The following is a 24239-nucleotide window of genomic DNA, read 5'->3' as shown; positions in this document are numbered from 1 at the left end:
TCATGGTGCTGTCTTACGGGAATGTGCATACACATTCACGTGCACAAGAGTAATATTTAGATGCATGCAGAAATATGCAGAGCAAAATCCCTAATCATATAAACTCAGATTACTCAGCAACATTTATCCTTGAGTTTTTTTCTAACTGATCTGATCCTCCCTTTGAGGATCCTACTCCCTGCCTGGGGGAATAAAAATCAAATCTGAATTTAGTCAAATAAACCCAATCTGATGTCACTCAAACATTAAAGATTCTCTAAATAACCCAGGCTCTTCTTTGACTCGAGTGAAATTCGTGTTTGCCGAGTTCTGTCCCTTCCTCTAACTCTTCTCCAACAGGGTCCCTGCATGGTGTATGCGACCTCACGAACTGAAAGAAGGGACCTTTGGGCATTTTCTGACAGGTTTTGCTCCTTTTGTTGTTGACCTTGGAGGTACTAAGCCCAAGGTGGCATTTTCAGGTTCCAAGTGCCCACTGCTTGTGTGTGAGCATCACTCAGTCTAGTTCCCTGGTACATAGCACATGCATTTTCTGGAGAAAGAAACCGTGTTTGCTACCATATAAGAGAGCTTGCTGCCATGCTGGGCTGGAACTCTGCCTACTGAGAGTGTGGAGGAAGTTTGAACATATGAAAATGGCCTGGCCAGTCAGCCTGGGATTTAGAAATTACTTTAAGTACTGCTGAGAGTGAGAAATGAGGGATCTAACAATTGAGCACAGTGGAGCTGTCTTTTTCTGAAAAGGCTTCATTCTGCTTTGAAAATTCAGCATTACCTGCCTTGCCCTCTCATCTGGGTCAAGATTTGTTCTCATAGACTGTTGCCAGGGCAACAATGTCTGTGGCTTTTCAAGGTGTTTCGGGAGAGACTGGAGAGCTCTTTCTGTCTGTTGGTGAAGCTACTTGGGGATAAGAGAGAGGCCTTTTGTCAACTTGTCTCCTATTAAGATTATGTTAATAAGCATCATTCATGTAAATCTCATAGGCAAACAGTAGTTCTGGGCTTGAGAGTACCTATCGCCAAACAGAATTCTCCTGCTTTCTCCATGCTTCCTCACAGACCTGCTCTCAAAACACAAATAGGTCAGATCATTTTGCCTGCTCTATGGCCTCTGGAAATCAAAATCAGGTTTGGGTTAGTGGCCATTGAAGGCAGCTGGTGAAATGTGAATTGTTTCAAAAGAAATTCACTGATATGCTTGGTTGTCGATAGACTAATATTTGGGATAAGTGATATAGTGTTTGATAGATACCAGGAAGATCTTGGGATTAACACCAGGAGGTCCCCCTCTCAGCAGTATACATGAAAATATATAATGGTTCCTGTGTAAAACATCCCTAAAAACTCCTAAGAAGAATTAGTCCTCAGTTGGCCAAGGTATTGAGAGGTGATTGGATCACGGGGCCACTAATCTCATCAACTGATGAATTGATTGGTGAATAGACTAGAGGTAGGGCCTAATTGGGGGAGGAAGGTCACAGGGGTCTTGCCTTCTAAGTGCATATCTATTCCCTGGGTTTTCTCTCTCTATTTCTCTTCTTCCCCAAGCCCACCCTCTGTTGGGCACCTCTGCCACAATGGTCCAAGTCAGGTTTCTCCTGTGGTGTTTTAACACCACAGGAGGGAAGGGTTTATTGGGTTTACACTTGATGATCATGATACATCACTGAGGGAAGTCAGGGCAGAAACTTAAGTCAGGAACCAGGAGCCAGGAACCGAAGCAGAGGCCAGGGAGGAGCACTGCTTACTGGCTTGTTCAGTTTGTTTTCTTATATACCCCAAGACCACCTGCCCAGCGGTAGCACCACACGTGATGGACTTAGCTCTTCCACACTAATCATTGGTCAAGAAAATGTTCCATAGGCTTGCCTACAAGCTAATCTTAAAGGAGGAATTTTCTCAAGTAAAGTTTCCTCTTCCCAGATGACTCTAGCTATGTCAAGTGGACAACAAACAAACAAAACCCCAAAATAACAACAAAACCAAAAACTAGCTAGGACACACACCCACCCTCTATAGGTATGCAGCCTTTCTCATACAGAAGTAAAACCAACCAACCATAGACAGACTTTGGAAAGAATGTAGCAAATAAGCTTTCTTCCTTTCTGTTGTTCTTTTCAGCTATGTTTCACCGCATCAGAAACTATCTCAGGGGGTAACAGAGGCAATTGGAGATCCCCTCCACCCCCAGAGACACATCTCCTCCAACAAGCCCACACCTCTCAATCCTTCTTAAACAGTCCACCGACCGGGAAACCAAGATTCAAATAGATGAGCCTGTGGGGGCCAGTCTCAGAACCACCGAAGTCTGAGAACAGAATAGACTGGACTAGCTACCAGAGGCAGGAGCTGGATAGAGTTATGGGTGAAAAGTCAGGAGGCCCTTGGTTGTCCCTCTGTTAGAGGCAGATTTTGCATATGAGGAATAAGCAAAGAAGATGAACTTTCCCTCCAATTTGCATTTGCTAATAAAATTACCTTTGGACTCTATCCCTCTTCTGTCAAGGAAACAAATACTTGTAACGTGCTTCCAAAGGCAGCATACAACCATGAGCAGGCTGAACCTGACAGTAGAAATTCGAGACAGGAGAGCGGAAGCTGTGGCTTTCTGGCTTTGACATTAATCGAGCCGTCTTGATTACATAGCACAAGCAACGAAAAGCTTGATTAGATGACTTTACTTCATTGATGTCTTTAAATAGCTGAATATGTAATTTGTAATTTTACCAACTCAGTTACCTATGGGTTACCATGGTGATAAAGTATATGCCGAAATGACATTTGACATTAATTTTATTATTTTAATTTACAATCAGTGAAACAATAGCACTCCTCTTCCAATCTGCTTCATTTTAAGGCAACTGAGGAATACTCATACTGCAGAGCAGTTATGAATTATAGTGTATTAAAGAGAAAAGGTTACATCCAATTCACCCATCATCTAAATTAAGCTTCAAATTGCTATGGGTGGTTGGGTTAAATGATTTGACGTGAAATAGGTATCTCTTTGGCCTTCTAACCTATGGATGGTATTTGGTCCTGAGACAAGTTACACTCAAATATGTGTATAATGAGATCTAGTGCTATCAATGCTTGAACTGAATTTGAACACAAGATGAAGGTGTACTTATGTCAGAATTAATCCCTATTTAAAAAAAAAAAGTCCCAGCTAGGTGTGGTGGCACACACCTATAGTCTCAGCACCTAGAAAATGGGAAAAACAGGATCAGGAGTTTTAAACCAACCTCAGCTACATAGAGAGTGCCAGGTCAGGCTAGGCCACACAAGACCCTATCTCATGCCTACCCACACAAAACCTTTGACTAAATATTAAGAATATTTAGAAGAAATACTAAGAAGATTATATTATCATACATTTCAGAAATATAAGGAACTTTGGACATTCTTTTTATTGATGATAGACTTATATTAAGAAAGGTGAGACAGTAGGGACCATATAAAATCATTTCCCTCTTTATTATGATTGATGTTAATAATATAAGGTAGGCATGAGAAGGACCTAGAATGTCCTACTTGTCTTAGAAAAGAGTGCATGTGTGTTCCTGATTTCCCAAGACCTAGGGTTACCATGAGTTCTGTCTGTCTGGTGAAAACGTCTGGGATTCATGGCTCCATTCTCTTCTCTACTCTTGACCAACCACATCTGATTTAAGATGTCCACACTACTATACTGCTTCTTTTGTTTTTATTCAGGGTCTCAGGTCTACCAGATGAACCTCCAATTTACTATGTAACCAGAGATGACTCTGAACTTCTGATCATTCTGTATCCACCTCCAGAGTATTGGGGTTATGGGCATTAATTAGAATACCTGACTTATGACATGCTGGACTTTGACTCCATAACTTCATATTTTCAATTCAGACACCCCAATAAGTAATCTACCACCCCTTCTACCCCTACACTATTTTGTTCTCTCTCATCCTCATATACATCTGTGGAGAACTTAACTTTTTATATTAAATTTCTTTCTTTTGAGAAATCAATATTATAGGAACATATTCAGAATATCTCTTTACATTTTACTAATAGGAAAACTAATATTCTATCTTTTTAAAAAACATTTCTCCCATTTTCTGCAATGGCACATGCTTTCTTTTCAATCTAGAGATGAAGATGCATAAGAAATATTTTAAGCCTCGCTAATGTGTTGTTCGGCTAGACAGCTGTGCACAGAAACACTCTGAAAATAGAATCTGGGTTTTAATGGTGAAAGCCGTTGTTGCAGCATCAAATAGTGACAGAAAACATAAAATCTAAGTTTCTGTCTTACATAAAGAATTATCTGGAAGCTGACTATGGGAATTCTGAACTTGGTGCCTTTCAGTTAATTACTGAGAAGTTAATTCGAATTTTTGCCACCAAATGTTCATTTTGATTATTTTTCTATTTGATCATCCCACTAGCCAACAAGAAGTAAGCAAGTCCCCAATAATTAGCATTCATGGAAAAAGAAAATTAAGAAATAGAAAAAGAGTGTCCTGACCAGCTGACGGAAATAAACCAATAAGCACAGGGAAGAGCGACAAAAACATTAATTCAGGAGGTGCCCTTTCAGTTCGCCCGAGGAATCATGAGTAGCAATTGGAAATCCTGTTTTCCTCCTGGGAAGAAGTGCTGCCTGGAATATCATATAAACTCTACTGATCAAATAAAGAGGAGAGCCTCGGGCTAGAACAGAGAGAAGGAAGTTACAACAAAGAAAAACAGCGAGTTGTATGAAATGACACATTTATACACCAGCAAAGCAAAATTAGAAAACCCCTTTTCATCAATGTGATACCAGCTGCGGGAGAAAAATAGCCATATGACAGAGCTCAGACTTAAAAAACAAGATAACATAAAGTAGATTATTTCGGAGAGTTCCCAGAACATGCCTCCCTAATACATATGTTGAGGCTCTGATTGTCATATATTAGTTTAATTTTGATAAGTGATATATAGACTTGCTTGAAATAATTGGAATGTTTTAAGAGAAATGTAATGATGAAATAATAGTAAAAATGGCAAATTGGAACAAAATGATGTATACAGGTCATTAAATTTAAACATTGCTTTGACATTTGCTTTCTTCTTTGGAGAAATAAAGCTCCTGATTAAGGCAAAATGGTACCCTATGGCTTCCACGAGCCTGGTGGAAAAGCTTAGAAAAGTGTAACCAATGACAAAATGAAATATTGCAGGGGCATGCTTCGACATGATGAATTTGCTTTTGCAGAAGTTCCCATTAGAAATTCAATGTCATCTATTAGGAAGGCCAGTGTGCCTTGGTTCATGCAGTAGATGGGTCCTGATAGGCAACAGATAAGGGGCATTTGTGTAAATTAAATCAGTGGGCTTGTCATTTGTGGTTCATCATTTTGTAAAACCAGAGTCCATTTGTAATGTCAATGATGAGGCTGAAAATACCTAATTGATTAGATTTTCTAAATCAGATTTTATTAGAGTAAAGCATAAAAATATCACTGAAAGCGATCTAAATGTCTGTGAAAACCTAGAATGACCAAGGGAAAAGATAATTGGAGGAAATCATGAGTGATTCACATTTGAGTCAATAAAATGTAAACAAGACTGCGTGAGTGTTTCATCTGTGTACACTGGCCATCACTTCCATTACCATGTTCACGTTCCCTTCTTCATTGAAAACTCCTTAGTTTTCAGCTCAGTTTTTGACCTGCCAGTTTTACAGTTGACCAACCCTGCCTGCTTGAATTGCTGTTGAATTTCTCCCTTTGCTAGAACTTCTGGTCCCATTGACACCTCCGCCATGTTCTTTCCTAGTCAGTCTCAACATCGGAGTAGTCTAAATTACTCAGGGTTAAACAATTTTTTTATTTGGCTTCATTATTTTTTTGTGGTCTCTTTGGACCCCATAGCTTGAGACAACACATACCTATGAGTTACATTTTTTATAGTTATTGTCTGTAAATACCATATACACATGGACTCTAGACTCATACATGCAGCTGTGTCCCCAATGGCTCCATGTAGACTACTGTTAAGTGTCTCATGCTGCTAAGGGTAAAGCAGAAAGTCTGGATCTTAACCCCATGCTTTCCCATGATCTTTCCATTTCAGTAAATAGTGTCTCCATTCTTTTCTTTACTCAAGCTCCCAACCTAATGACCACTCTACAAAGAACGTTCTGACTGCCTGAAATCTTATCTATGAACACACAAACAAACAGGCTGGGGGTGTGGTTCAGTTAGTGGAGTGCTTGACCAGCATGCGTGAAGTCCTTGATTCTGTCCCCAGCACCACAAAAAGCCAGATTAGATGGTGATGCACAGCTGCAATGAGAACACTCGGGAGGTAGAGGCAAGAATATCATACATTCAGGGCCATACTCAGCTCTCAACCCAGAAACATGCTTAAGTCCTTTTTGAGTCTGACATCTCATGAGGAATTCACTAGCAAATTTTCAGCACCTCTAACAACTGCCTGATCCTATTACATCCTTGGATGATCATGACCATCTCTTTAGATGCCTTTCTGTTTTTTCTCTTGTCTATAGTGGGTTTCCGTCAAGGCGATGCTTCTTTTAAAATAGATGCAAGATCAAGTCTTCATCTACCCCGACTCCTCCAACAGCTTCCTGTACACCCAGGTCCTTCCACCCGTCACAGGGCCCTGCATGAACTGGATCTGATTTTTTCATCTATCTCTGATTTAGTTCCTTTTTACTGTGACCCTGACTCCCATGCTCTACTCCAGCCACAGCTTTTTTTTTTTTTTTTTTTTTTTTTTTTAAATCATGTCACTGTCAGTTAATGCTGAGGCACCTGACCTTGACTGTCCTTCACTCACATACATCCCTGGCTGTATCCCATCTTTACTAAATGTCTTTGCTCCAAAGTCTCCTCTGTCCACTCTGGTTACAACCTTTCTCCTGTACTTTCTGAGGGTACCAGAGCAGAAACACGGAGAGAGATGGCATCCTGTCAACGATGTTGACACCCACCACTGTCTGCAGACTTCCTGATAAGCAAGCAAAGTAACAAATACTTGTATTGCCAAATCTGTTTGCACTGAGTATTCTTTTACCTTTATTAAAAATTACCTGCATCTGCACTATTGATATTCTGTTCAAGAAGGTGTCTCCTGTACCAATGCATTCAAGGCTATTCCCCACTTTTTCTTCTATCAGGTTCAGTGTATCTGGATTTATGTTGCGTTCTTTGATCCACTTGGACTTGAGTTTTGTGCAGGGTCTATTTTCACTCTTCTTGGTCTTCTTGTGGGACTCCTAACAGTGGGAGCAGGAGTTGTCTCTGACTCTTTTCCTGGCTTCTGGGACTCTACTCCTCATCCTGGGTTGCCTTGCCTAGCCTTATTATAAAGGTAAATGCTCAGTCTTACTGCAACTTGCTAGGCCATGTTTTGTCGGTATCCATGGGAAGCCTGCCCTTTTCTGAATAGAAATGGAGGAGGAGTGGATGAGGTGGGGGGGGGGGGGGGGGCTACTGGGAGGAGAGGAGGGAGGGGAAACTGTGGTCAGGATGTAAAATAAATGAGTAAAAATTTAAAAATTACCTGTTGCTAAAACATTATCTTCACTGGTGCTGGGGAACTGAGACAGTAAAGATATGGCATTCATTTAAGCAAACCTCGGCTGTACTCAGAGAAAACAAGCACAGCTATTCTAGAAAAGGAATTTGAGAACCATGTAAAGTCTTGGAGGTTACGGGATGATGACCCTGACCTCTGGCCTATTTACTGCTCTTAGCTCTATGTATGGACTACAAACTGCCATAAAGCAGCATATTGTATTTCATTCTCCTCCACGTTCTTTTTAAGGCTGCCCCACCACCAATATGATGGGGAGTCCGATCCATTAGCAAGGCGGGACTTGGCCAGACAGCTATCTCTTAGGCCTTCTGTACTGAATGACAAAGAATGACTGCTCTTTATCCGTACAGGGAAGCTCAGCATTCCGCAGAGCTGAACAGTGGCCACCTTATCATGGCAGAATTTCCATCTCTCATTATTCTCCCTATTTGAGTCAGCTCCAAATCCTCTGGCTTCAGTGAAATGACTCTCTCTCTCCTCTAACATTTTCTTTACAGTGTTGAGCATTGTTCATGCTCAATTAAGGATGATGACGAATAATGTAACCAATAGCAATTAGTAGCCTGAAAGAAAATGATGGTTGGAAAAACAGTGGGGAACTTCCCAGGAGAGTTTTATTCCTGTTTCCAGGAGCTGTATAGAAGATGTAGTGGGAAGCACTATCCACCTGGGATGGAGTGAGGCTGGACAAATAGCAAGAATAGAGGACAGTAGGGAATTCTGCAATAGTGAGGTAATGAGCTGAAAGGCAGAGTCGTTTTTTTTTATTCTATTTTGTTTCAAAGGCTTAATTTTCACCATTATTAAATGTGACAATTATGTCTCCTTGTGAACACAGCATTGACCTACATACTACTGCTGTGAAGTATACCATGGCATTTGGATTTCCTCTGCTTATCTTCATTGGAAACTAGCCCCCAATGAGATATTCTTCGCCAACAACGATCTCGCTTTTCCTCTCTCCTCCTGTTATGTGCTGTGCCTGGAGTAGCCTGCCCTCTTTCTCTGGTTCTGCTTGCTGTTCAGATCCTCCCCCATCAGAGTCTTGCCCTCCTGGAACCCTCCTTAATCTTCCTTCTCACAGAAATTGCTTCTTCTTAGAAGTTTTCAAAGTATGCATTTCCCCACCTCCATCCCTAAGCCAGTAATTTTCTAAAAGGCATTGTTTGACTCCCATGCAATAAGATGTGCCCATCTTTGCTGCTCAGTTGGGTGACTTTGAATATAACATGACTGCAATCAAGGGCCAGAAGGTTCCCAAATGCTCACTCATTACTGTTCTTGCTTCTAATGTTACAGACCAGTCTTGCTTATTTATTTTTTAAATTTTCATATAAATCAGTGATTTTCACCTGAAGATGATTTTTGGACCAAGGCAGACAATGCCTGGGGACATTTTTTTTATGGTCACATTGAGCAGGGTGGTGGGAGAATTGTTGTCATGTGGTACGAGGAAGCCAGTGGTGGTACTAACCATCATATAGTGCATGTAGGACCAGTCCTGATCTCAAAAAACTTCTGGCTCAAATAAAACCATAAAGAGTATACTCCTTTGAGTATGATTTATTTTACTGAACATTATGCCTATGAGATTTGTCCATGCCACTCTGCAAATCAGTTATTTATTACTAGGTAATATTCGCCTGTAGGATAAATAAGTAAATGCAAGAGTAAATGAAAACATCCATGCAGTCTATCATTCATTCATAGCCCAAAGTGATTTAATTTTGTTATTTTATGTGCATGCACATTCTCCTTGTATATATGAATGTGCATCACATGCATGCCTGGTGCTCACAGAGGTCAGAGGAGGGCACTGAATATCCTAGGACTGGAGTTACAGACTGTTGTGAGTCATTATGTGGGTGCTGGGATTGAACCCCATCTTCGGCAAAAACAAATGCTCTTAACCTCTAAGCCATCTCTGTAGCCCCTCAAAGTCATGTAAAATATGGCACTTGGAATACTTCGTGAGAGGTATGTGTACCTGGCTAGAGTGCAGAAAGTCACCATGGGAAGTGTGAGGTGAGCCTTGGGCCAGAGTCTCTAGATTCACCCCAGCTTCGTAGTTTATTCTGCACCTCAAGTTAGAATGTTGTAGATAATAAAAAAAAATAATTCCTGGTTATAGGGCTATTGAGAGCATAAAATGAATACCTATATTTTCATTGCTTAGTATCATGTTGACTTCTAGAAACTGGGTGCCCACTTAATTCAGTGAACTTAGTTACTGGTTAAAAAAAAATACCATCTGTAATAGACAATTACTGGCGGGGGGAGTAAGATAATTAATATTTGGACATTTGCCAAAGCTCCAAAGTGAACTGTTATCTGAAGGTCTCTAATGAAATACACTATTCTCAACATTGTTGATTTGGCTAGTAAAAGAACTAGAGGCAGGTCACTGCTATACATATCTTAAACTACAACAAGTTTCAGAAGCTTAAAAACAAAAACCAACTAACCAACCAAACAAACAAAGAAACAAAATCCATTAAAAAAATACTTTCAGTATTATGATCTTACGTCTGCTTAAAGACTGGAACTCTAGTCATCATCTACAAGAAATCCTTCTCGGGTTGAATCATAAACAAGTCTAATTTTCTTCTCTACCTCCCCTTCTGTCTATTTTTTGACTTTCTTTTTGAAACAGCATCTCATTTTGCAGCTCGGAGTGCCTGGTACTTTCTATGAAGGTGGGGTTGACCTCACACTTGGAGGAGTTCTCCTGCCTCTGCCTCTCAAGTGCTGGATCTACAGGTGTGTGTCAGCACACTAGACTTCATTTTTTCCAGAATGTGAGAAATCACCACGCATGAGAGGAAAGGGGCAAAAAGTGTTTTAGATGTTAATGTTAAATACTTTTTGAAAGAAATCCTATTAAAATAAACAACCAATTCATATGTGTGAATGAAGAAATTGGCAGATGACATCACTAAATCCAAATTCTTATAATACTTTTTGAGGCTCATGTAATGCTTTACTATTTTATATGTTGTCTACATTTAGACACAAATTTGATGTTTGACCATATATCATAATTCAACATATGGTATTTTGACAATTAATGCTGCATACATGATCAAACAGGGTTCTGAGAAATAACTCAATGTATAAAAAAAAATTAGTTAAAAAGAATTTATAACATACCTGTCTGGCTTTTACAATCTTGCTTCCTTTTCTGGGGTTCTACCCCTCCACACCCCCCACCCCACCCCCAAGCCTTAGGTGCAGGGGTCATGTTGTAGATTTATCAGCTGGGTCTGAGTACACTAGACTGAGTTGCTCTCTTCATCTAGACCAGTTGGATTCATGTGCGTTGCATTACTATCACCACAGCTCTTGTGTGACTGTCAACAGTAGATTTTTGTCCTCATTGTCCCACTGTGGAAGGGATCTGAGTGCTAATGATCTGAATATCAATTCCAGAAGAGCTCTGGATTAGTTAGTTTTTGTGTCCCTGGTAAAACTTTGGGTGGAAATAACAAAGTTTTTTTTTTTTTTTTTTTTTTTTTTTTTTTTTTTTTTTTTTTCATGGCTCATGCTTCTGAAGGAGTTCAAGCCATCATGGTGGGTAGGAATGGAAGAATGTCTTTGTCCACAGCAATAGGAGTGTACTGTGGTAGCTGTTTACATTGTTGTAAACATGGAAGCAGAAATTGTGGCTGGAACCAGGGACAAGTAACATCTTCAAAGGCCTATCCCAAATGACCCACTTCTACCTGCTCTGTCCCACCTCCCAACAGCTCTCTAGCTCCCTCAAAATCACACCCTAATGCTGCGAGCTGTAAACAAGTCTTCAACAAATGAGCCTGTGGAGGACACTCTCTCTTCGAACTATAATCAATCAATCTATTTAACATTTCCGTGGAGTGGTCTTCCTTCTCAGATGTCTAGGGACATGGCTCTTCATTAACCCGATAATGAGTAAAAGAATAACTAGCTTTGGCCCATGGAAATAAGTGATAATGATGAAGTCATTTAGAAGCTGCCTATTATTGAAAAAAAGCAAATGAGTCCTGGTCAAGAACCACCACATAGTGGCTTCAGGTTATGTCACATGAGGGCTCACTGTGGTCTCTGAACAGCCAGTGGTCATGTTCCTGGCTGTGAAATTGTCACCATAGCCTGTCTCTTGCTCTCACAGTTCTTTAGCAACTAACTTTAGGAAAAAATACCCACAAAAATATAGATTCTGTGAAAACAAGGGTGAGCTATGGAGAAAGTACAATTTATTTGGTACATGCTAAAAATCAGGAAGGGACATAACATTTTGTGTATTCCCCAAGTGCAAGGCTGGTTTCCGTCATTTCCATAAGAAACATTTCCCACTATCAGTGAATCAATGACACAGGTAAATTTGTCAAAAGTTTGGGAGTCACCTGCTGTGGCTTTGGTGATGGGTCAGGGAAGAGCGGGACTTATTGCCTGCTGACATAAAGATTCAAGATACATTTTCCCCCCGCAGACATGACAAGACTGTCAAAGAGAGAACTGACAGGAATTTGCAGACAGCAGAGCAGAAGCCTCCCTAGGCAGAGGTTTGATTAGGACTGCCAGCAAATGTGACCGGGTTTTATGTCACAGAAGAAAGACCAGAGCATCAGTAAAAACACACAGGGGGAGAATGAGGTCAGTGTGCCCCCCCCCCCAAAAAAAGACTGGTTTCAAGCAGATACCATAACAGTTTTAGTGAAAAAACCCACAGTGTGATTTACCTGAGAAGACTGACGAAAGCAGAATCATTGATTCATTTATCCTTTTTGTTCCTTTTCTCACAGTGTGACTGTGATCAGAGCTTCTTGTTTTTTGATTCCACTGATGTGTATAACATTGGCAAGTGTCAGGCACTCCTGAGGTATACCCCTCCCCCTCCAAAAGCGGGGAGCCAGTGGTCTGTACCCCTCAGTGTCCATCCTTGACATCCGGCCAGCCATTCTAATCGGCGCCTCTTCACAAGTAGAGTCCACGTGTGGGACAGGGAGACCGTTTATCTCACACGCGTTCCAGTTCCTTGAGCCGTTTAGACTTCATTTCCAGATTGTTCTAGCTCCTCAGGTCTCACAAGCCACACTCACTCCACTGTCTTCACCGCATTCTTCATTTGTTTAAAAAAAAAAAAAAGATTTATTTATTTTTATTTTGTGTGTATGAGTGCTTTGCCTGCACGTACGCCTGTGTCCCATGTGTGTACGGTGCCCTCAGAGGCCAGAAGAGGCTGCTGGATCCTTTGGAACCGACGTTATTATTCACTGTGTGGGTGGTGGGAACTGAACCCAAGTCCCCGGAAAGAGCAGCAAGTGCCCTTAGCCTCTGAATCATTTCTCTAGACCCCTCCGTCATCATCCTTATCTTTTTATTGTTGTTGTTAAAAATATTTTAAAACAGCCTTAAGGTATGGGTCCTAGTGAGGAGAGAGGATCAAACTGTTTTTCTCCTCCATGGAACCATTTATATTAACATATTTCAAAGTTACCGCAACATAACACAGGCCTACCATGCGCTGGGCACTGTGCGAGAGGGTTAGGGATCGTCCTTGCTCCCATGACGCTTGTTTCCACTTGTTGAGTAACGGATATGTGATTAGAGAGTGAGAAGAGCTGTAAAGAAGCAGAAGAGGACAGGGGAGAGTGAGGACCAGCTTTTGGATGGGGGGGGGGGGCAGGAAAGGTCAAACTGGAGGGGACCTGGGCATGATGGAAAGCATTTCTGTCTGGGCTTGGCTTTGCCGTAGATGAGGAAGTAAAAAAATTCAAAGGCTTGAGGTCCAGTGGTCTGGAGTCTTTCAGTGGTGTTTCAGGCCAGTGAATATCAGGTATAATGAGAGTAACAATCGAAGAAGTGGCCACAGCCGGGAGATCCTGGCCTGAGAGGCCAAGTTCAAGAACTCTAAATTCAACAGACAAGAAGTTGCTGAGCAGGGAAGTGATTCATCATGGGTGTTTTTAAAGTCCACAGAAAATTATAAGATTTTTTCAGGACGATTCAAAGATTACTGGTACCTACCAACCAACTTATCCATTAACACTTTTTTTTAACACATTCATAGCCAAGCACATAATTATTCACAAGCAGAATGTTCTCTGCAGATATAATACACATACATTTGTGTAGTTTCATCTAGTTTTTAACAAATCCCTATGGGTGCTACCAGTCATGTTTTATTTGTTACTTTGCTTTAAAACATTAGGTGTAATTTTGTGAGATTTATTCTTACTCCTCTATTTTTCATTTTTCATTATGATTAGTAATTATACATGTTGGTGGAGTTCAGTGTGCTATTTCTGCTCACACATTCAGCATGCACTCACTGATTAAATTCAACTGCCTTTCCCTATCTCCAGTAATCACTATTCTACTTGAAGGCCAGTGTTCCCAGTTCCCATCTATAAGAGCCAGCTTGTCTTTGGTATCTGGCTTATTTTACTTAGTGTCCCCAGTCCGGCTGCAGAAGGCAGAACTCTGTGGCTCTCTGTGGCTAAACAGCAGTCCACACTGAGTGTATGTCGCATTTTCTTCATACATTGGTCTATTGATGGGTGCCAGAATGATTCCATATCCTACCTATAGTAAGAGAGCATAGAAGAAAATACCTCAGCCCCAGTCAGAGCTTAGCAGTACCACCGAGTGAGAACATCTCAAATGAGATCATTCCTGAGTGTTACAACTCACAGAACCTGTAAGGAAGCAAATGGTTACTATTTTAGGCCACTGGATTTGGAGGCATTCTGTCATTCAATAATGGTTAGTGAACACAATTAGTCATCGGGACCCTTAGGAACTCCATGTGATTCCCTTCATAATAAAAGTATCCATTCTGAAAACAACTATGATCACCATGATTCTAGAACTTTCAGCTGAAGTGTGTATTATATTACTTAGTCTATGAAGTAGCTCTATGATGTAAATTTCTTTTCTTTTTTCACTTTGTTTGTCTTGCTACATAGTCCAGTGTAGGCATAATTTTCTGTCCCATCAGCCAGCGCCCAAATATCCACACAGAGACTTATTATTAATTATAAATGCCCAGTCAATAGCTTAGGCTTGTTACTAACTAGCTCTTTCCACTTAAATTAACTCATATTTCTTATCTACATTCTATCACATGGCTCTTTAACACAGCATGTTTATCTTGCTTCTTCTCACACTCCTGTGACTCTGCCCTTCTTCATTCCCAAGCTCTTTCTCTGTCCACAAGTCCCACATAACCTCTTCCTGCCTAGCTACTGACCATTTAGCACTTTATTAAACCAGTGAGAGCAACACATCTTCACAGTGTACAAAAAGATTATTTCACAATAGTCCAGAGTTGCCATGAACCTTTGGTTGCAGCTTCCCATGTCTTCAGATTATAAGTCTGTGCCACCATGCTTAGCGAAAGTGTACATTCTTGATGATCTTGTTTTACAGACAAGGAAGTTTGAGTCCAGAAAATTCAAAGGCTGTTGGAACAGAAGTGAATAACTACAAGGGTCACAGTCAGTCTCCAATGCTCACCACCCTCACTAGTGTCTTAGTTAGGGTTTCTATTGCTACAACAAAACACCATGACCAAAAATAAGTTGGGGAGGAAAAGGATTATTTATTTATTTATTTATTTATTTATTTATTTATTTATTTATTTATTCCACATTGCTGCTTAACCCTGAAGGAAGTCAGGACAGGAGCTCAAATGGGTCAGGATCCCAGGAGACAGGAGCTGATGCAGAGGCTATGGAGGGGAGTTGCTTACTGGCTTGCTTGCTATGGCTTGCTTAGTTCACCTTCTTATAGAACCTAAGACCACCTGCCCAATGATGGTATGGTGCTATATTGTGTAACCTAATAAAGCTTACCTGAGGATCAGAGGACAGAGCCAGCCACTAGATTAGACATAGAGGTCAGGCAGTGGTGGCACACACCTTTAATCCCAGCATTTGAGATCTCATGCCTTTGCTTGGGAAGGACACACGCCTTTAATCCCAGGAAGCGATGGCAGGAAGCAGAAAGGTGTATAAGGCTCAAGGAAACAGGCACTCTTTGGTTGAGGCCTTTGGGGTGAGGACTCAGAGGCTTTCAGTCTGAGGATTCATGGAAACAGGATCCTCTGAGGAGTTGGCGAGGTGAGGCTGGCTGTGGCTTGCTCTGCTTCTCTGATCTTTCAGCTTTTACCCCAATATCTGGAACAGGTTTTTGTTTGTTTGTTTGTTTGTTTTTTAAATTAATAAGACTACTTAGCATTTGAACAACAGGATGACACCACCCACCATGAGCTGGGTCCTCCCCCATTGCTTACTAATTGAGAAAATGCCTTACAGCTGGATTTCATGGAGACATGTCCTCAGCTGAGGCTCCCTCCTCTCTGATGACTTCAGCTTGTGTCAAGCTGACACACAAAACTAGCCAGGACAACCAGCTACTCCATCCTCACTCTGCTTATTTTGTATTGTATTGTATGTGAGGTTTTAGTTTGTTTTTGTTTACGCCTAAGTAAGAAACAAAGTGGATTCTAGGTAGATAGTTGTTTCAAGACCCTGTTACCTCAAACTGGAGTGATACAATGAAGTATGTTAGTGTGACTTCTGAGATCACAGGATGCTATGTACTTGTGGAACATGAACTGTTACATCTTTGCATGGCCTCAGGAATACAGTCATGACTGGAATAGTGAGGGAAAAAAAAAGACAATCAGCAGACACAGAGAAAACTGGCATCTAGCAGACTGTGCTTAGTGGGTTTTTTATATGCAGTTGAATAGAAAAGGTGAGGTTATTGTATACAGCTGGATCAAGGAGACAGGCTTGGCCAATCTCCCACAGCAGCAGCCTCTCAGGGAGCACTCTTCAGTTAATAAATATCTGTGGGGAGAAAGCCATAGTGGACATTTTCTACACATATTTCAACATTTGCACTTGGACCCTGGAGGAAGGCTTTGACATCTGTCTGACCCTCTCCCAGTGTCTGGAAGGCTTTGCCATTCTCATGAGTTTGAGGCTACGGGGTCCTTGATATGGCTGTATCCATGTCAACAGCACACATCAGTCAGGACTTCACTCACTTGGGGCTTCCTCAGCTCTGCACATAAAATTCTTCCCAATAAAGCAAACCATTTGTGGAGAACACATCATTGTGTATTTTGACTTTGAGTGAAGGTACCTAAAAATAGCTTTCCTCACATGAAGTGAAAAATAGAAGATTTCTAGAAATTATGATTACAATATGTTCATAGAACTATCAGACAGAAGCCTTCCTGTGAACCTAGAATGCAGAATTTATCAGTCTAGAGAGTTCTTTCTGTATCTTAAGCAAGGGTAACATTTGATTTACTTTGTAGTTATTAATGCCACTCATAAGTTTGCTTAACTTTATTGAAATAGCTGCATTTGCTGAACTTAACATTTGTTGAGTCATGCAAATGTGCTTTAAGTATATATATATTTTTAATTACCCATTAATGCCTCTGTACATCAGCACTAAGAATTCTTGTTTGGCAGACAAGGAAAATGGTGACCAAGGAAATGAAGTCCCTGCCCAAGGACACCCAGCTGGCATCTCGCAGACTTGACATTTGAACCCAAGTCTGCCTAAACACAGAGGTCATGTTCATGCTTACTGCTACAATTTGTCTAATCCTGAAAGCCTTGACCAAAGAAAATGGTCCAGTAGAGTGGACACCTACCTTAAGCAGCTCTGAGAGTCATTGAATTAATGGGGGAGGCCCATGCTAGGGGGCAGAACTGTACATCCCTCCCAATAAAACCATTAACATGGACTTAGTTCTGCGATCCCAATAGTGTTGGTATATATTGCTATTTTATTTTAGAAATGAGAGAACACTAGAATATATAGTCTTTCTCACACGCTTGTCTGTTTCATTTGCAAAAACTAATCATCACCCAGATGAAGTAACTGAGATAGAATAGTGCTACTGTGAGGCACCGAGATAGGCCATAAGACCCATGAGAGGACTGTTGGATACTGTTGCATTACTGTTAATTAATAGTAAATCTATCAATTTGTAACAATGAAAATACATCCGGCTTCCTAGATATTTACATTATGATTCATAACAGTAGCAAAGTTATACTTTTGGAGTGGTGATGAAAATAATTTTGTAGTTGGGATCACCACAACATGGGGAACTTCGTTAAAGGGTTGTAGCATTAGGAAGGCTGAGAACCACAAAATTTGCGATTGAGGTTCCTGACACTGTAAGCCTAAGCTTGAAAGACTTGTCTCTGTAGGTCTAATGGTCCTTGTTCATAACACCTCTATGAAAATTACAATATTAAAAGGTGCTGCTTGCTGTCTGTTACGCCTGGTTGCTGGGACACCAAGGACTATAATAGTTGTCAGGTCCTAATCTGCTGATGGTTAAAGCCCTGAGCAGTACACCGCCAACCAGACTGTGGGAGCCTTAAGTCTCCGATTCGGAAGCCTTGAGCATTAGGCCCTTGTTCCCTGGGGTACGGAGCGATAAGCCTGTGGTTCTGCCAGTCCATACCTGGGCTTTAGGCACTCAAAGTTCAGATTTGCTGTCCCCAGAGGAGCTTCTCCTCACGTCTACATGGTTTCAAGCAAAAACATACTACTGCACACACAAATAGACAAAGATTCTACTCAGGAGTAAAATCAGGACTCAGTGGAATTTTCCACAGCCAGAACTAAAGCCTGAGTTTCCAGCTGCCAGGGTTGGTGGTTACTATCATAGACACATCTTAATAAAAGGAGTTTAAACCTAGTTTATATAATGTTGTGAAGTCCTCCCCCTCCTTCTCCTCTTCTTCCTCCTGCTCTTCTTCCTCTTCCTCTTCCCTCTTGTTTGTGACAGATTTGCATCTACGCCAAGTTGGCCTCATATTTGCTGTGTGTCTAAGGATGACTTTGAACCCCTGATGCTCCTTCTTCCAACTCCCAAGCACCAGGGTTGTAGCCAAGTGCCTCCATACCCAAGTGCCTCCATACCCAAGTGCCTCCATACCCAGTTTCTATAGTACTGGGCATCAAACATAGGATTCTGTGTTTGAAAGCAATCACTTTACCCACTGAACTACATCCTCAGCCCAATGCAAGGCTTTTGTTGTTGTGAAAGCAGTCGTGATGATAGTCTTGGGGACTGAACTCAGGACATGGTGACGTATTCTTTCAACTAATCTATATACCCAGCCTCCCCATCTGTTAATGTTCACATTAACAGCAAGTTTAGAAGCTCTCATAATCCTGCTAAGACGTCTTTGATTTTTTTTTTCTTTTTTCTTTTTTTTCCAATGAAGTAATTTTCTCTGAGTCTACAGTGATTAGACTCTGGGCATAATAAACATATACCTCTTTGTAAAAGTGAAGAACAGTTTAGATTAGTTTTCCCAGAAACAGATTCGAGTGTGATTTCCTTTCCAACTCTTATATCTTTCATTTGCAGTTAATGCAATGGACACCTAGTGATGACACACGGATTGAATCATCCCAATAATGACTGTTAGATACTGCTCCAGATAGAGGCCATTGCAATCATCTTCACAGGTGAACATTTCTTCATGAAAATCCAGCTATGATATACTTCCGGCAGATGACATATGCTGTCAGATAATCTTGTTAGAGAAGAGTGAAGTAAAGGATTTAGTTTAACTGAGCATTGCTGGGTGTGGTGGCATTTATCTCTAATGAGAGCATTTAAGAGACAGGAGGAGAGTCAGAAGTTCAAGGCTAACCTGTGCTACATGCAACACTGTCTCAAAAGCAAACAAATAGTAACAACAACAATAAAAATACTCGGTACACTTAACAGATATACTTTGACTTGATTTTCAGAAACAATACTGGAAAAAGTACTCTGACTGAGATTCACCCAAAAGAGTTCTCTAAGGCTGGGACTAAAATACACAAGTATAAAAGTTATGCTTTGTTTATTTGTTTGAATAAATCTCATGTTAGACCCAAAGCTGACCCTGAACTTACCTTTCTTCTGCTGCTTCCATTTCCTAAGTTGCTAGAATTCCATTCCTACACTATCATTCCCCAGCAATGAAAGCAAGTTTTAATGGTTTATTCTTTTGGTATGGTATCTGTTGTTTTCCCTACCTATGAATTCCTACCTAAATCCAGCTTTGTCCTTCACCAGTTAACTATGTTTGGAATGGACAAGTTAACTTTGTTCCAGTGTAAGACACTTCTGATGCCCCATTGAAGGTAGGCACTAAGATCTCTTTTACACATGGACAAGGGATGAGATTTCCACACAGCTTGTAGATTAGGATGACATGCCTTGGATGACATGCAATACAACACGAAGTATACTTTATATAAAGAATGAACTTTCGTGTGGCTCAGGAGCTGTCCCCAGTGGACAGAGGTATGTTTGGAAGTTAAATTCAGTTAGTTGGTTAGTTAGTTATTTAACTAGTTAATCACTTAATATGTTTTTTTGCCTGTTTATAAACTACCTACACAAGCATGCCATGTCGTATGCAATGCACCTGCAGTGTTACTGAGAGCTGCAGCTGTCTCGAGGACAGGGTAGAACTTGTTTTTATGCAGCACAAATAGACGGGTCATAGGGGTCAGGGTCCCCATGTCCTTCACCACCATTCTCTGTACGATGGGAGAGAGTGAAATGAGGTAATGACTTACAACTGGCAACTGGCTATTTTCATTTTTATTGGCAAGAAAGGCAATAATCAAATGACTCCTATGGGGATGAATTATAATGATGCTAGCAATAAGCCTTCAAGTGAATTATACTAATTAATTTCTGTAGGTCAGCATTACCCATCACCTCCATCATGAAAGACAGGGAAGCCTTAATCCCAGGAAACAAAGTTGTATTTCAAAGGCTTTTGGGCATCCAGGGATTGAGATCCATAGTTATGCATTCCAAATGGGATGTTGAGTTTACAGAATCAGGCCAATGCCCAAGGGGTCAATTGTCATCTTTCTTCACAGAGGTCACACACGTGAGGGAGGGGGACCAAGGGTTTGGGCACCCAGTTGGGATGCTGTGGGGTGGGGGAGTTGCTATCTTGTCTGTACTTGTGTTGCAAATAAACAAACTCCAGCCTAGAAGACTCTTTCTCCCATGCAGCTTTAAAGGCAGGAAATTCAGACGCACAATGGAGATTCAATCGCCTCCTGCTCAGTAGGACCACTCTTTAAAAATTAAAATAAGATTGAGCTTTCTCTGAGAGGAAACAGTTCCTCCTGAGAGACCCAGGGCTTTGCTCTGCTCTCTGAATAAGCACTAATGCAGGCCTTTGGAAATGGCTGCTGTCAGCATTGTCCTATGTTTGTGTAAGTGGGTAAAATTGCAGGTGCTGCAGGAAGAGAGATGTGAATTTTCACTCTCTTCCGCAACGTGTTTTCATGTGATGATTTTATTGTGTGCGGCTAAGGTGTGTGGCGTGATGTTTTGATGCATTTATGTATAACGAAATGGTTACTCCAGCCAAGCCAGTTAATGTATTCATCATTTCACTAGTTACCCTTAAAAAAATGTGTGGTAGGAGTATTTGCATTCCTAGGGCCCAGAACAGCATTAGTAACAATAGTCCCTATGCTGTACATTATAGGCTTGGAGTGTCCTTTGTCCCGCAAAGCTCCACCATTTCAGATCTCTGCCTTCTTCCTCACTCTATCTCTCTTGGTAACATCACCCTTTTCATTTGAGACAGGGTCCCATGTAGCCCAGGCTGGTTCAAACTCATGCTTCCTAGTGCAAGATGACCTTGAACCCAAGGTTATTTTGTCTTTACCTCCTGAGTGTTCAAATCACAGGTGCTTGCCATCATGCCTGGCCAGTGCAGCAATGGGGAACACACATTCAGGGTCCTGTACATGCAAGGTATACATTCTGCTAACTGAACCACATGTTGAGACCAGTACTCCCTGTTTATGAATATTCACAGTTTGAAAAGGGGGATTCCACAAAACCTGTCTTTCTGTCTTTGTCTTGCTTCATATAGCAGAACATCGTCTAGGTTCAACATGTTGGCACATGGTGAGATTTTCTCTTTAAGGCGAAAAAAACATTCTGTTACATATTGTGTGTTGTAATAAGTATGCATATATGTGTATGTGTATAATCATTCATCCCTTGACAGACACTTAGGATATTATCATGTTTTGGCTATTATGAAATACACACAACGAATTCGGGAATATAGACATCTCTTAAGCGTGGTGATTTTGGTACTAGAATCCTGTAGCTAGAGACATGGCTCTGGGGTTCCTGATAGACCAAGCTCTGTCATCTCAAGTCCAAGTCCAATCAGAGACATGAGTGACAACGAATGTGGTCCTAATTGGAAGTAAAAGGGGTTGGGTGGGGCGTCCATATCCTAAATTCTGTATTCAGAATCCTGAGAAGAGTATGGGGCGTATATAAGGAAGGGGTGTAAGTGGGGACAAGAGGTTCACACAGATAAGCAGTTTTGGCAAGACTAGTCTGATTGGGTATAATCTCAGATCTGGCTTGTTTGGGTCCTGTAGGCTTCGGGAACATCATCATTGCTTGTGGGAGTGACAATCTGGTTCTCATCCCGACATGATGGTTCTTGCTTAGTGGGGAAACCGTGGTTCCCGCCAGGGGGAAGTCCCTCCCACTCTAGGGAGGGGCCATCTCATCCCAGGATCATCTGTCTGCAGGTTGCTGTTCTGGAGTTTTGAACATACGTTAATTGTCCTTCCCCTGATGTCTTCAGCTTCGAGGATGGGTGAAGAGAGGTCAGAGAAACTTCAGGCCCACTGATCTTGCTTGACTTTGTGACAGGTACTCCTTCAAAGGTCGACTGGTGTTTGTGTAGAGCTGAGCAGGACTATTCTCCGGTGTTAAGGTTCGAAGGAGAGAACTCTGGGGTCAACTGAACAATCAGGACTTTTGGGAAAAGACAGCTTTTAAGATCCTATTTTGCTGTGGAATAATCTTTTTTTTTTTAAAGAATTTTTTAAAATTCATTTTACATACCAACCACAGATCCCCGTCTCATCCCTCCTCCTGCCCCCCCCCCCCAGCCTCCTCCCCTCAGTCCCCATGCCCTCTTCCAAAAGGGTGAGGGCTCCCATGGGAACTCAACAAAGCCTGGTACATTCAGCTGAGGCAGACCAAGCCCCTCCCTGCTGCATCAAGGCTGAGCAAGGCATCCCACCATGGGGAATGGGATCTAGAAAGTCAGCTCATGTACCAGGGGTAGATCCTGATCCCACTGCCAGGGGCCCCTCAAACAGACCAAGCTACACAACTGTCTCCCTTATGCAGAGGGCCTAGTCTGGTCTCATGCAGGCTCCACAGCTGTCGATCTAAAGTTTGTGAGTTCCTATGAGCTTGGTTCAGTTGTCTCTGTAGATTTCCCCATCATGATCTTGATGCCCCCTTTGCTCATAGAATCCCTCTTTCCTCTCTTTGACTAAACTCCCGGAGCTTGGCCTGGTGCTTGGCTGTGGGTCTCTGCATCTGCTTCCATCAGTTATTGGGTGAAGGCTCTATGATGACAGGGTATTCACCAATCTGATTACCAGAGTAGGCCATTTCAAGTATCCTCTCCACTATTGCTAGTAGTCTAATCTGGAGTTGTCCTTGTGGTTTCCTGGGGAATTCCCTAGCACCAGGTTTCTCCCTAATCCCATAATGGCTCCTTCCATCAAGATCTCTCTTTCATTGCTCTCCTACTTTGTCCCTCCCCCAGTTTGACCATCCTTTTCCCTCATATTCTCATCCCCATCCCCTCCCCTCTCTTGCCCCTCCTCATCTCTAGAAATAACCTGTACACTGTGAAGATGTGTCACTCAGACTGGTTTAATAAAAAGCTGAACAGCCAATAGCTGACCAGGGTTTTTGAGGCAGAGAGAATGCTGGGAAGAAGGCGGAGATGCTAGGAGACACAGAGCAAGCAGGATGGGCAATACAGAAATGAGGTAATGCAGCCATGAGTCAGCAAGCAAACGAATAGAAATGGGTTAATTTAAGTTATAAGAGCTAGTTAGAAACAAGCCTAAGCTATTAGCTAGGCTTTCATAATTAATAATAAGTCTCCATATCATTATTGGGGAGCCCACAGTATTGAAAAATCTGCCTACACTGTTGTAATTTCATTTTTTTTCTCTATTTATACAGCAGAGGATTGCTGTCTCATGTGCTAGTTTTCAGTGTGCTTCTTTTTGAGAGCATGCTTGGATGTTCTGTTCTGGCCATACCAACTCACATTCCCAACAACAATGTGCAGCCATCTACCCTTTTCCATCCTTACCCACGATTTCTCCAGATCCCTTTGTCCCTCGAGAATGTTTATTAGAGTCTGATGGAGCTGGGTGTGGTAGCACACATTTCTAATCCCAGCACTCAGGAGGCAGAGCAAGCATAGTAATAGCTCATTGTGTTTTTTATTGTATTTTTCTGATAATGAGTGCTGTTAAACACATTTATATGTAATTGTCAGCCATTTGTGTGCTTTTTAAAATGTCTGTATTTCTGTGGTACTCAGATTGAACCCAGGTCTTCATGTATGTTGGGTAAGTGTGCCACTGAGGTTCATCCCAACTCTGTATGCTTTCTTTAGGAAAATGTCTATTTAGGTTATTTATCCATTAAAAACTGGTGACTTGGTTTTTGTTTGTTTGCTTTGTTACAGTGGTTTATGAGTGCCTTATGTGTTTTACACATTTGCCCCTTATCAGATATATGA

This window comes from Peromyscus leucopus, chromosome 19 (assembly GCF_004664715.2).
Source record: "Peromyscus leucopus breed LL Stock chromosome 19, UCI_PerLeu_2.1, whole genome shotgun sequence".
Taxonomy (NCBI): domain Eukaryota; kingdom Metazoa; phylum Chordata; class Mammalia; order Rodentia; family Cricetidae; genus Peromyscus; species Peromyscus leucopus.
The sequence above is the reverse complement of the archived record's forward strand: the minus strand, read 5'-3'. Positions refer to the sequence as shown.